The 15,255-nt window shown below is 42.9% G+C and overlaps 1 long non-coding RNA gene across 3 annotated transcripts in view; it reads right to left on the bottom strand.

Moving 5' to 3' along the window:
• LOC139041792 (uncharacterized) overlaps positions 1–15,255 on the bottom strand; it is a 28,080-nt gene that overhangs the window by 7,324 nt on the left and 5,501 nt on the right. The gene's annotated exons all lie outside the window — the stretch shown is intronic.

Consider the following 15,255-nt stretch of genomic DNA (forward strand, 5'->3'; position numbering starts at 1 on the left):
GAGCAAGGGGAGTTATCAGGGATAAAGAGGGGCATTGCACAGTGACAAAGGGGTCACTTCTCCAAAAGACCTCACAATCTGATGCATCTGACAACAGAGCGGCGATAAGGTCCTCCTTGCTCAGCATCTAGAGGCACAGACAGCCCTTTAGTATTATTGCAAATAATTAATACATCTTTGGTCTTTCATTGTTGAAACATATTTATATGTTATTTATATTTTAAGCTGGTGGGTAGAAGGGGCTCTGTTTTCTTTTTACTTTTGATTCTTAACCTAGTTATTGATAATTGCCCGGCATGCATGGTGAGAACTCAATAAATGTCGTTGATTTACTGAAGTCCATGTACCCTTCCCAAGTTAGTGAAGAGCCACAACCAGGACCCTCCTGGTCACAGGGTCAGAAAGCTTTCAGCCGTGCCTCCCTAGCACAGAGCTTGTTCCTAAGCAGGACATCTATTCTTATGCAGACTCACCACCAGCTTTGGTTAGGCAGCTTAAGCTCTCTGCATCCCATTTCATCATCGCCTAGATGCAAATGATGGTATCTACCCTATAGGCTTGTTGTTTGCAGAATAAAATATAGATACAGGTATAGATATATGCTATCAATAAAAGTAAATTTCCTTTCCTTTCCCCATTTCTAGACCATAACTCAGAACCTAACAAGGATTGACCAGGGCCAGGAGGACAGGAAACAAGGCAAAGAAATGCACTGGAAATTTCAATCATATTGAGACTGGCTGCTCAATACAGGTGGTGAAGACACAAGGTTTCTGTAGACTTGAGAATTCAAGCAAAAGTAATAAAACCCTTGGGACCTGGAGGAGACAGCAACTGCATGCAGACTTGCCCAGGAAATACCAGTTCATTTGCACAGTCACTCCTCATCCTCAACTTAACAATCTCGGGAGCAGCTGTGCATTTTCTCTGTTTCCAAAAGGCAGTGCAGCTCCCTCTTGACCCCCGTGCAGCCTGGCGGTTTGCTTCACATTCTGCTCGTACCCTTTGTGCAGAGATTGCTGCCTGCAGAGACCTCAGGCCCACCCTGCTCCGGGGCTGCCACCGGGATGCCTACGGGGACATCGCCAACGACTTCGCCTAGCTCCTGGTCACCAATTTTCCATTTTTGGCTTTCTCCTGGCTCTCCAAGAGACTCCTCACCTTTATTTCTCTCATTTGAGATGGAAGCAATTACGTTTAATTCTCCTTTTTTTCTTTCTGTCTCTGTTCCTATACACTTCATTAATGTGCAGTGTCTTTTTGGTTCTGCAATTTAAACTCATCTGTGATCTTCCAGATTTTAGAAAGTGGAATGAGTATCTTCACTTCAGAGATCAAGTCTGACAAATGGCTATTTTTTTAAAAACGGGAATGTTCTGGGAAGAGTCCTTTTTTCAGATTTTGTGCTGGAATCTTTTGTGTTCTCATCAATTTCCTCACTGATCGTGGGATGAAGGAAAACCGCTCCTTTCGGGCTGCTCCTGCGTGATTGTCATGGATACTCCTATTCAGTTATAAACTCAGTAATGGAGCAAGACAATAATTGGCTTCTGCTACCTTGAACCAGGCAACTGAGAGGTTCCGAGTCTTAATTTTTAAGAGTTAATTTACGAGTCAGTAAAAGGGGAAGTCATGTATGTCATGTGTGTGTCCATGAGTACGTGTGTGTGATTACATCTTTCATTCTCAAAGGTGGTATTACTGACACTTTGTGTGCCAGCTAGGGCTGCCATGTGACACAGTGCTTGTCAAAGAGAGAGCTGCAAGCAGAATCAGTGAAGATACTTCTGAAAAGGCTTTGGTTCTTCCCAGGAAAGAGGAAGAGATATACTAGTACCTTCCACTTCCCCTCTTCCTTCATTTTCCTGACCTTCACAAAGACAAGATGGCTAGAGCTACAGCAACCATCTTGTGACCATGAGGAACGGGTGTTATAATTGCAGAGATGCGGCCCTGACATAGCTGACCTACTGAAACAAAACTCCCAGACTTGGGTGAGAAAAATGAGCCCGTTTGATGGGTTGGCTTGGGTTCTCTGTCACTATTGCAGAGTGGTAACCTGACACACTCATCTTCCACCCTTCCCCTTCCCACAAAAACTTATGCCTCAACAATGTTCAATGGCTTATGTTTTGCCAAACGTGCTATGGTTTTTCACGGCCTTCATGTCTTTGTATATCTTGTGCTTGTCCATCTCATCCACTATTTCTGCCCACTAGCTGCATTGAGTGTCATCTGGTGAAACCCAGCTTCAACATTGCCTCGTCCGGGAAATCTTCCTTGAGACACCTCAACCCAAAAGGAATCACTCCCCTTCCTCTGGGCTTTCTCTTTATTCTGAAGATATTTTCATTGTTGAACTCCTCACGTAGGATTGTCATTTGCGTATTTATATGCCTAGTGTCATAAATAGACATGGACTAGAGTGTTGCAGAATGACATGCAATGCATTAGCTACGGACAGTGCTGGAGAGCATAGAGACAATGCTTCCACTCAGCCAGCAGACAAGGCCAGGCCTAGAAACAGCTCACCAGACTCTAAGAGACAATCAAGTCAAGGCCGTCATAAAGAAAAAAGGAACACTGTGTGAATTCAGCAAAAAAGACGAACTCATTCCAGCTGGTGACAGATCCTATTACTTTAGGATTCTACTGAAAAGTGAGAAATAAAGGGAAGAAAATCAGCAGGTAGACAGAATTCGATGACTGGCTGGATGGAGAAATATTGAGAAAGCACAGTTGTTCTTGGGAAGCAAGTGGCCTACCTTGTAAAATGAGGAAATTGTACTAAAGGATTACTAATGGCTCCTCTAGCTTTGTCCTTTCGTTAATCTAAAGATCTTTGATCAATTGAATCAACTAATATGACCAAATTGGCAATAAAATCAGGGTAATGCTTTTAAAATCTTACCTCTTTGTTTGGGCATAGTAAACTAAAGAAATAAAAAATAAAGAGAGACAGTAAACAGAGTTTTTAAAAAGTCACTAGTAAGAATGAAGAAGAGACAGAGACAGAGAAAGAGATCCACATTGAGAGAAGTCTTAATGGAGGCAACCATTTGGCACTGTCCCACTCAGTGCTTGTCCAGCATTCCACTCTTGTGACGTCCTCCACAGCCGTTCAAGGAATCAGTTCTGCAGCACGATCGCCTGGAAACCCTTGAGGAGAGCTAGAGTGTAAGTCTGTTTCCATCCTCTCCAGATGGTGTGAATGGAGTGTGATGATGGCGTGGTGTGAGTATGCTGTAATAGGATGATGATGACAATGGCTATTTTGATGACGGTAATAATAATCATGATGATAAGGAGAAAGAGCGTTCTAGTGCTTTCCATCCAAACTTCCACATTATTTACTTCCATTCCAAACCAATGTTTTCCTAGTTAACTAGGATCAAAACTAAGTCCTACCACCCCACTATTGAAAGCCAGGAACTAACCTTGGGCTTCCAGGAATCTCTCCATCAGCGTCTGTTCCAAGGCTCCACCTCTTTCAGATGAAGCCCTCTGGAGAAGCTGCTAGAGTCAGTTTCTAGGGGTGTGGTACATAGTTGCCACTTGGTCAGAGCATCATTCACATCCGAATGGGTCCCATGATATTCTGTTGCTAGGGACAATCTTGTTCAGAAAAACTTGTTTAACATTTACTTGTGACTAACTAGGAAATACAAAAATACAATGTTTCTTATGGACTAACCTTTTGCAAGAGAGAGGAAAAGATGCCATCCTGTGTCTCTCCTCAGCTCCTAGGCAGAAGCTCTTTCCTCTGCCTGGGAACTCCTGTTCCCTCTAACCTGCCTGGGGGACGCCTACGTCCTGTAAGTTGCAGTTCAGGGAAGTTCTCCACGGGGAACTCTCCATCTCCGTTCTCCCTCTGGAGTGTGTCATTCTCTTGTTCCACAACTACCTCACATAAACCTCAATTTTAGCACTGATTACTATGCTATGTTTATTTATTTGCACATCTATCTTCTCTAAAATGTGGTAAGCTCCTTGATGCCAGGGCCTGTGTCCGATTGATCTTTGAAGTTTAACTGTCTGAAAAAGTATCTTGCACAATACTTGTTTAATTAATTAATGACGTTCATCTTATTAGCACACTAACATTCTTCTAAGAAAAACACAAGACAAATGTCATTTATCTAAAGATTCCAGATTTCATAGATTAGATTATTTGGTGTATAGACTTGTAAGACTAAAAGACCAAAGTATGACTTATAAAATTAAAATACCACAAACCATTTGGGAGAGCTAATGAACTGTAACGGGAGTTTAGCTCATGTATTTACAGCTCAGGAAATCACAATGGGCCCATTCTGTTGAAGTGTATATCGTAGAAATTAAACTGTCCTCTCAAATTTTATGATTTTCCTTTTCTTTGCATTAGGCAAGATTTGTATTTGAAGCGTAGATATTATCCCCCTCTGTCCAGAGTCTTCCAATGCCACCCACGAGTTATTTAGTCAGCATATCAGCAGAGTGAACTCTTGCATGAAAAACATCAAAACGTAGAACACATACCCCATAAAGTTTCTATAGAACACGACTGTGCAACTCTGTCATGAGTTTTTGTTCAGTCAGATACTATTAGTTGTTGAAATTATTGTTATTGAAATAGTCCCAAAAGATTGCAATACGATTAAGACCAAAAGAACTAATGTTGTAGCAAATATATTGGCTGCTTATGGAATAAACTGCTATGGCACAGCCAACTTTTTGTTGTCAACCATGTTATGCAATAAAATACAAGCTCCCCCAAAATGGGCATGGGTCTTCTCTATCTATTTGGATTAAATTATAGTGTCTTTCAGATGATTTTCAGCGTGTGTGCTACTTTCTCTTCATTATGAGGAAAACAATTTTGGATATGGGCTGTGGAGAAAATTATGGCCTCATCAGGACACAAATAAATTATATATGGCTCATTAAAAACTGTCAGTTCCATTCAGATAACATTTATTTATTATTAGTTTTTTTAAAGGTTTATAGTTATTTTCCAGATTATTTCATTGCACTTTACTTACCCCCATTTAAAATTCTTTTTCTATAGTAAACTGTCTAGTTTAACTTTTCTTTCCATTACTTTCCTGCTGAAAGTTAAATAAAAACATGCTGGCATTTTCTGCTTACCTTCTAGATCGTTATCATGCACCAGACAATACTATCCTCAGAATTGTCAATGGGCTCTATGCCTCTTATTTGCATGTGCCGTGTTGATATATGAATGCTGAGAGAAATAAATTTACTTTCTCAAGACGTATTTACTCTGTGGCACTGTGCCCAGTGCCAAAGCAAATCAAACAAGGGACAAACAAGGAGGTATGTCATCCAACTATTCTAGCATTTTGAAAAGCACCTCAAAGTTTTCATACGTTAGAACCAGTTCTTTTGGTTTTATCTCACACAACAAAGCTGCAGCGATGAGCTTATTTGATCGATGAATTATCCTATTTGTGTCAATAGGCTACAGAGATCTAAAGGCCATTTATTGGTCAAAAGCTGTTAGAAGTAACATGTATTTCCAAATTTGACAGCATGGTGTAAGGTAAGAAGCACAATATTTGGAAACAGGTTGACATTAATTCAAATATCGGATCTGCACTTTACCGGCTCTGTTAGCCACAGTTTCCTCATCTACTTCACGGGGGTAATAACAAATGCCTTGGAAGGTTGTTGGAAAGATTACATTAGATACTATATGTGTGAAAAACTGAGAGCCTCTAGGAGTTCAGCAGATGATGGCAGGACTAACAGGAATGATAAGAGTAGTGCGAAAACAGTGATTCTATCAATAAAAATGAATTGATTTTTACTTTTCATTCAGAATTTTACTCTTTTTTTTGGTGAGGAAAATTGGCTCTGAGCTAACATCCGTTGCCAATCTTCCACTTTTTGCTTGAGGAAGATTGTCACTGAGCTAACATCTGTTGCCAATATTTCTCTATTTTGCCTGTGGGACGCCATTACAGCACGGCTTGATGAGCAGTGCGTAGGTCCATGGCCAGGATCCAAACCCACGAACACTGGGCTGCCGAAGAGGAGTGTATGAACTTAACTGCTACACTACTGGGCTGGCCCCCAAGATTTTTTTCTTTTAGGTGAGCATAGCCATGATCTGCTGTACTTTCACATTAATCTAATTTGGCTGCAAAAATAAAGAGGATGATGATAACGATGCTGTGCTGGTGAAGATGGTGTGCTGTGAAGCTGATGCGGGAGATGATGCTGTGGTGTGAACACAGTTTGTTTTGATGATAGTTTAGTGTGATTAGGGTGTAGCGTGATGGTGGTTTGGTGTGATCACAAAAGAACATGATCATTCTTTGGTGGATGATGGCATGGTGTGATGATAACATGATATGATAATAGTCACATGTGTCAAGAGGTGCTGGTGTGGTGTGAATGTCCGGTGAACTGATGGTAAAGTGTGATGACAGTGTCATTCTGTTTCTCTGCTTGAACCCTGACTGATACAGATTTGGGTACAAGGAGTAATTCTAGAGAACCAGAATCATAAGGATGTGTTTTCCGAATCGGTTTTGGGTTTTCTGGAATTGGTTCTCTAATGTGATTAGATTTAGGGGCACTAGTGCTTCTATTTCCAGTGGTGACGAGGGCACTGACAGTTCATGGCATGATGTGGCAATTGGGATACATAGAATATTGCCTCTGGATAATCGTAATCAAATTCTTACAAAAGGTAAGGTTCTAGGTGACCACACACTTGATGTCTTAGAACATTCTAGTCAAACTAAAGAGTATAAGTGAGATTGGCTGGTTGCTCCTACGTACACTAGCAAAAGCAGGGTGAGGGTGAGCGCAGGGCTTCTGCATAAATTCCCAGCTCCAGCTCTGCATAAATTACCTGAAAACTTCTACATATGCCCTGAAATAAATTCTTATCTTCTGTCGTTGCAGGGCCAGAGCTTCTGAAAACCAAACCCGGAGTGCTATCCCATGCCCACGTGGCTGAAGGACAACACGAACCAAATTCCCAAATTTTCAGGGTGTCTCCAGCTGTCTTTAAGGGTGTTAAAGTGAGGGCATTGACTGGGGAGAAATGGAGTCCTGTGTATTGGAATGAGGACGCATGGGCAGATCCTGACGAAGACGGGGACACTGAACTCTTAACTTCTGCCAAGACTCCTTTGCCAGTGGAAGCGGCCCATCTACCCCTGACGGAGGGAGTTGGCCCTGCTTTACCTGAAGACTCTGTCATGGCCTCCCCTGGGGTATTTGCCATGTAGGACACTGCTGATTCTCCTCATCACCACACCCGCCACCTCTCCCCGCTTCTAGATTTGGAACCAAACTCCAGCCCCCGAACATCAGGACCCAAAGGGCGAGGTACTGAATGTGACCCCTGAGGCAATGTGCTACATGCCAAAAGAGCTACATTATTTTTCCAATTTATATAAACCGAAATCCAGGGAGCAGGTGTTGGAGAAGAGCTTAGGATGGAAGATAATGATGGAAGGACATAAAATTGGATCTGGCTGAGTTTATTGACATGGGCCCCCCAAGTGGAGATTCTAGATTTAGTGTTGACATATGTTCTGTGACTGTGGAGAAGGCAGGAAAGGTAGGGAAGGCCAAGAAGAAGCCACCAGAACTGCTTCTACCCAGGAAAATTGTAAACCTAAGGCAATACTGCGTTCCTGGAGGGGTTGCAGAGATTACTGCCGCCATCAGGGCCTCAGAAGACCCAGGGTGGTGATCCCCACCACGTCCCCGTTCAACTTGCCTAATCGGTCTGTGCAGAAAACAGATGAATCTGGAGAATGACGATGAATTGTCATCACCTTAATCAGGTGATGGCTCCAACTGCAGCTGTTATACCAGGTATGAGTTTATTGTTTGAGCAATTTAACACAATAGCTGGTACCTTGTATGCAGTTACTGATCTTGCAAATGCATTTTTCTCCATATCTCTTAGTAATGACCCCCAGAGCAGTTTGCCTTCAGCTGGCAAGGTCAGCAATATGCTTTTGCTGTCCAACCTCAGGGGTATCTCAACTTTCCAACCCTAGGTCATAATTTGGTCCTCAGGGAGCTTGATTGCTGTTCCCTTCCAAAAGATGTCATGCTGGTCCACTATACAGGTGACGTCATGCTCATTGAACCTGGTCAGCAGGACGTAGCAACTACTTTAGACATATTGGTAAGACATTTATGCTTCAGAGGGCAAGAAATAAATCTGACAAAAATTAGGGGCCTTCTGCCTCAGTGAAGTGTCTGGGGGGATCTAGTGTTGTGGGGCGAATCGAGATGGCCCTTCTCAGGTGAAGGATAAGTGGTTGAATCTGGTCCCTCCTATAACCAAGAAAGAAGCACACTTAGTGGGCCTCTTTGGCTTTTGGAGGTAACACATTCTTCATCTGAGTCTGCTGCTCTGGTCCATTTACTGAGCGACCTGAACAGCTGCTAGTTGTGAGGGGAGCTCAGAACAAGAGAATTCTGCAACAGGTCCAGACTGCTGTCAAAGCTGTTCTACCACCCGGGCCATGTGACCCAGCAGATCCAGCAGTGCTTCAAGGGTCCGTGGCAGATGGCGATGCTGTTTGGAGCCTTTCACAGGCTTTGACAGGCGAATCGTACCTTAGGATTTTGAAGTAAAGCCCTACCGTCCTCTGCAATAACTGCTCTCCTTTTGAGAGAGAGGTTTTGGCTTGCTACTGAATCTTAGTAAAGACTGAACGCTTAAGCATGGGTCAGCAAGTTACCGTGAGACCTGAGCTGCCCAGATGAACAGGATGTTGTCTGATCCAACCAGTCGTAAAGTTGGGTATGCACAAAAACACCCTATCATCAAATGGAAGTGCTATATATGCAATTGGGCCCAAGCAAGCCCTGATGGCACAAGTAAGTTACATGAAGAAGTGTCCCAAATGCCTGTGGCCTCTACTGCTGCTACTTTACCGTCTCCTTCCCAGCGCCTACCTATGCCTCGGGGGGGGTTTCCTGTGATCAATTAATAAGAAAGAGAAAACTAAGGCCTGGTTTACAGATGGTTCTGTACCATATGCAGGCATCACCCAGAAGTGGACAGCTGCAGCTCTAGAGCCCCTTTCTGGAACATTCCCTGAAGGACAGTTGTGAAGGAAAACCCTCCCAATGGGAAAAACTTCAAGCAGTGCACCTGTTTTGCTTGGGATGAAAAATTGCCAGAGATTTGGTTGATGGTCAAGGTCTTGGAATGAAGATGATTGGAAAATTAGTGACAAGAAGGTCTCGGGGAAGGTATGTGAGTGGACCTCTTTGAACAGGCAAAGAGTGTGGAGATATCTCTGCCCCAAGTGATTCGTCACCAAAGGGTGACCTCAGCAGAGGAGAGTTTCAATAATCAAATCATTATCGAGTCTATGGATACCAGTCAGCCTCTTTCCCCAGCCATCGCCCAATGGGCTCATGAACAAAGTGGTCACAGTGGCAGGAATGGAGGTTATGTATGGGCTCAGCAGCATGGTCTTCCACTCACCAAGCTGACTTGGCTAAAGACACTGCTTATCACCTAATCTGTCAGCAAAAGAGATCAACACTGAGTCTCTGATATGGCAGCATTCCTTAGGGTGATCAGCCCAGCTACCTGTTAGCATATTGATTACATTGAACCACGTCCATCACAGAAGAGGCAGCACTTTGTTCTTGGGGAGTAAATAGTTATTCTATTCCATCCATGGACCTACAGAATGTCTTAGCCACTGTCATGGTATTCCACACACAGTTCTGGTCAAGGAGCTCACTTCACAACAAATGAAATGCAGCAATGGGCCCACGCTTATGGAGTTCACTGATCTTACCATGTTCCCCATCATCCTGAAGCAGTTGGATTGATAGAATTATAGAATGGCCTTTTGAAGAACAATTGCAAAGCTAGCTGTGTGGCAACACTTTAAGGATTAAGGCAGAAGGCTATTTATGTTCTAAGTCAGCATCCAATGTTTGGTGCTTATTCTCTCATAGCTAAGATTTACAGGCCCATAAATCAAGGAGTAGAAAAGGGAATGGTTCCCCTCACTATTATCCCCAGTGATTCACTAGCAAAATTTTTGTCTCGCATCCCCATGGACTTACACTCTGCTGGTCTACAGGTCTTAGCCACATAGTTATGAGTATTTTTCCATATTCTTTTATGAATATGTTTGTATATATATTAAGAAAAACTTTGTGTTTTCTTTTCTCTCTGATCACTTAACATAAGATGTATTGATAATAGTTGACTTTACATCACAGTATTTAAGTTGCAGAATATCAAGGAGAAGAGTGAACATCACCCAAGGCCTTCGCACCCTCTTCTGAGAGGCCGGGGGGCAGTTAGCCTGTTTTTGGTGGTATTGAGGACAGTTGTGTTGTGTTAGATGGAAGTGTGACTGTGTCGCTGTCTTTATTTGGAGGTTAAGTATGGTTTCAGAAGCTGTGTATGATGTCAAGTTTGCAAGGTGTCGGCTGTGATGGTCCGTTTAATGTATCCACTTGGCCAGGCTACAGTGCCCCGTTGCTCAATCAAACACTAATGGAGGTGTTGTGGTGAAGGTATTTTGTAGATGTGCTTAAAGTCCATAATCGGTTGACTGTAAGTAGGGAGATTGTCCTGGATAGCCCTGCAGGCCTCAGTCAACCAGCTGAAAGGCCTTCAGACCAGAACCGAGGCATCCCTGAGTTCTGAGCAAGAAGAAATCCTGCCCATGGACAGCAACTTCCAGCTGTGCCCAGAACTTCCAGCCTGCCCTTCCTGACGGCCTGCACTATGGGTTTTGGACTTACTTTACCGGTACCCAGAACCGTGAGAGCCAGTTCTTTGAAATAAATCTCTAATGTCTCCTACTGGTCTGTTTCTCTGATTGAACCCTAACTGACAAAGCTCTTAAAAAGAAAACTCCCTTCTTTACCTTACAGCTTTTCCTGTGTCAACACTAATTTGTTTACTTGATTTCCTTCTCCTTTAGAGAGTAAATTCCTTGAAATCAAGGTCTAGATTTCTTAATTCCTTGAAGCCATAAGCACAAGGCCCTGACTAAATATGTGTCCAGTGAATAATTGGTATTTTTTGAAATTTGCTTTATTATTGCTTAAACTGTTTCATATATTGAAATAGCTAAGAAAGAAATCTTAGTTTTCAATTTTTCTTCTTTTCTGGTTTTCAGTGGATATGAAAGACTTAATCTTGGCAAAAATGTGGCTGTGGAGGACAAGTACATATTTCAGAATGATGTTGACTTCTTAGCATGCTTTCATTTGTAAGTTATTCTTTGTGTCCACCAATTGCCACCAAAAAGTAGTCTTGCAAATGGTTTTCAAGGTCAGTAGTAATTGAACTAAAACTCCTAAATCTATAACCAAAACTCACTTTTTTCTTTAAATATTTTTTATCCTAGCCTTCCACCTTTTTCACTTTCTCTCATTCCAGTTCCCTTGGCTGATGGACTCACAAGAATCTTCCTCCAGAAAATGTATCCAGGCAACGCTATATTACACAACACATTATTCATATTCATGAATTCATTTCCTCACTTACTCAACTCTCAAGTGGTTACTAAGTACATACTGTGTGCAAAGGATCACACTACATCATTCGGCAAGGCACGGCCTCTTAATGACCAAATCCATTCTTAGCCTGTGGCAAAAATCAATACTAAAAGCAGAAAAATAAAAGCCTTTGCCCGAATTTACCTAATTAAGAGTTTGCATGCAGATAAACCTTTGATTTTTCTCCTCCCCTAAATTCAGGTTAGAAGGCTGAACAGATTTTCAAACTGCTCTTGAGGTTTCTCCCTACGACAGACACACACACACACACTCCTACCTGCACTTTTCTTGGAAATTCCTCTGACCGAAAGTGAACTCAGACACACACTGACAGATCATTTTGAATGCCTGTGTTACAACGTTGGCCATAAGCAATCAAATATTTGCATAAGCGCCAGAGCTGTAGTCTTCCCATTTTTATCCTTTTGAAAATATTGGGAGGCAGCCCTGATGGTCTGGTGGTTAAATTTCAGGTGTTCCACTTCTGCAGCCAGTGTTGGGTTCCTGGGCGTGGAACCACACCACTCGTCTGTCAGTAGCCATGCTGTGGTGACACCCCACATGGAAGAACTGGAAGGACTCACAACTAGAATACACAACTCTGTACTGGGGCTTTTGGGAGAAAACAAATAAGAGAGAGAGAGAGGAAGATTGACAACAGATGTTAGCTCAGGGTGAATCTCTCCCAGTAAAGAAAAAAAAAAAAGAAAAGAAAATATTGGAAAGAGGGATAGTAGTCAAATTTCCAGAGAAATCTAACTTTGAGGGTTGAAATCATGTGCTACCAAAATCCAGTCTGGAGTCCTCTTTTCTCCAGCAGAAAAGACTAGCTCAGAGCAGGGTTCTGAAACGGGTGTCTCTGTCAGGTGCTGTTGACCGCAAAGAAATGACCCTGAGGCTGCAGTTGGGCCCTGCCAGAGTCATTACACAGATGACAGCCTAGAAAAGCTCTTCCCCTTGAGTGGGACTCTAGAGATCTCTCTTCTGCATTCCATGCTGCAGAGGGCTGTGCTGCAGCCAAATTCTAGACGGCCATCACCGCTACAACGCGACTGTTTACTCCATCTCAAAATGTCACATCAACATGACCTTAGAGGGAGGCCTTTGTTTGTCTGACTCCTCAGAGCAGGGCCTTCTCTGTGGCTGGGACAGTATGAGTTGTTAGTAAATATGAAACTAATAGAGGAGGAAAGGAGAAAATTGGATCCCAAACAAACAAACTAGAAGAATGAAAAAGAAAAAAAGAAGAAAGAAAGAAAAAAGAAAAGAAAAAGAAAAAGATGACACTAATAAGACTGACATCTATTCGGTGCTTAATGTGTGTCAGGCGATAGTCTAGAATCTAGAAGCTTGCATATTAATTCATTTAGTGCTCACACTGTCCTGGAAATAAGTACTACTACTGTCTCCATTTCTAGATCAGGCATCTGGGCACAGAAAAGCAAGGTCTTTTGCACCAAGTACCGTTTCTTTGTGGTAAGGCTGGAATTTGAAGTCAGGTGTAGAACCTGCACTTTTAATCTGCACTCTACTACCTCTCATTAAAAATCTACAACAGCAAAATGAAGTGGAAAAGGGTAAAGAATTGGAAGAATTTGTTCAATAAACGTTCTATTCAATAAATATTTATTGAGCTGGAAAGACAATATTTATTGAGCTGTTGAAGAAGACAGAGCTCCTGTAATCAAAGAATTTGCATTTTAGTGGAAGAGAGAAAAAGGCAGAGGGGACAGAAAATGAGTGAATGCAACAGAGTACAGGGACAGGAGCAGGACTCTACGTGGTGCAAGGCCGTCGGCGCATGCCCGGGAAGGCGGCTGTCTCGACCCAGGGAGGAGGTGCTGGTGTCCGTGGGTCTCCAGGAAGCCATGTCTGTACTGGCTCAGAGAAGCACCTCCGGCAGCCGTGAGAAGCACAGGTTGGGAGAAGGTGAGCCCCAAGAGTGGAACCATTAGAGCCTCTTGTGACCCAGCATGTGTGAGCTGATGCAGACCAGAACAAGAGCATTGGCGGCTGGACTAGAGAGGATGGGATAAACTGAGTTTCAGTTTGGAGGAAGAATTGTCAGAAGCTGTTCATCAACCAGTTGCCATTAAGGAGAAGGGACACAGTGAGTTAAATCCCAGGTTTCTAACTTGGGCAACTTGATGGTGCCACTTGTGAACCCAGAAAGGAAACAGGAAGAAGAGCAAGTTAGGGGGTTAGAGGAGGGGAGATGATGTAAAGATAGCAAGTACTTTCTTGGTGAGTTTGAAACCTCCGTGAGCCTTCCAGGTTGAGGTGTCTAGGGAGCCATATGTCAGAACACACAGACCCAACCACCATGAGTACATCGGTGGCAGTTACATTCTTCAGAGTCGGAATGCTCAGGGTATGTGCTTAATGGGAGAAGAACAGTGGAAGAAGGAACCCCAGAAAACACCAACAGTGGGGGACACACAAAGGAGAAAGAGCCTGCAGAGTACTCAGAAGTAAAAGAAAGAAAATCAACCACCCAAACCAAGGGAAGAGTTTCCAATAAAAAGAGATCAGTGACGACGTCAAATGCCACACGCAGAGCGACCCCACAGAACATACTGAAAAGCTTTTATGAATTTGACTGGAGGAGATTATTGGGACCTAGAACCCAGGTGGAGGGCTCTTGAAGAGAAGGGGCAACCTTTCCCCTAAGAGAGGAGAGGAAGAGAGGAGGATAAGGAGGATTTTAAATGTTTTAAATGGCGGGCTGAAGTTTAAGGCCAATCTGTGAGATTGGAAGCTGAAAGGACAATGGAGTTGATAACAGTGCACAATATTTCAAACATCTGCTGAGGAAAAAAAACAATTTAAAAGTCTGCTAAGTGACAAAGATGTCCCAGCTGGGACTGAGGAGGATCTGTTTCCAGTCACAAATCTGCCTTCTGGCCGTCCTCGGGAGTCCCCACCCCCCAGCAGGAATGCAGGAGGTCGTGACATTGGTGGGAGGAGGTGGGAAATTGGATTTTATGAATTCAAAGGTGAAACATTATGAATGCTCAAATGAAAAAGGAAAAGAATTAATGAGCACTATCTATTTCCTGGTTATCATTTGTTGAATTAAACATTAACTGAGTACTGCGCTGTGCCCTGTGGAGAGTAATTATTCACCGAACCACAAGCATTCACCGAGAACCCACTATGAGCTTGGCACTCCGTTAGGAAACAAAGATTCAAAGCTGGGTGAGCCTCACCCTTGAGGTGCTTACAGTCTAAGGGAGGAATCACACGAGAAAACTGCAAAAGCATATCCATGCGGCAGAGGGTCTGATAGATGCATGCAAGAGAGGCTGGGGGATCGTAGAGTAAGGAAGTCCAAACCCAGACTGGGTGGGGAGAGGAAGAAGGAAGACTTCCTGGTAGAGGAGGACAGGTGGGAGTCGGTCAGGCTGAGTGCTTAGACAAGGCCAAAACAGGCACAAGAAGAAGAAGAACAAGGCGGAAGAGATCAAGACGGCCACATCATAAGCTTTACGGGCCGTACTAAGGAATTCAAATTTTATCCACTAAAACTCTCTCTCTTTTTTTGGTAAATGACTTAACATCAAAAGCAAGCATTTATCCCCCAGAGATATAATAGCCTAGCCCCAAATGATTGTTGCTCATGTTAAAATTCCTCGTTTCCATGTTTAAAAACAAATGTGAATTTTGTAACCTACTCTATAATACATTAATTTTAATACACTTTGAATTTTTTACCTTCAAATAAATTAATCT

This window comes from Equus asinus, chromosome 24 (genome assembly GCF_041296235.1).
Source record: "Equus asinus isolate D_3611 breed Donkey chromosome 24, EquAss-T2T_v2, whole genome shotgun sequence".
NCBI lineage: Eukaryota > Metazoa > Chordata > Mammalia > Perissodactyla > Equidae > Equus > Equus asinus.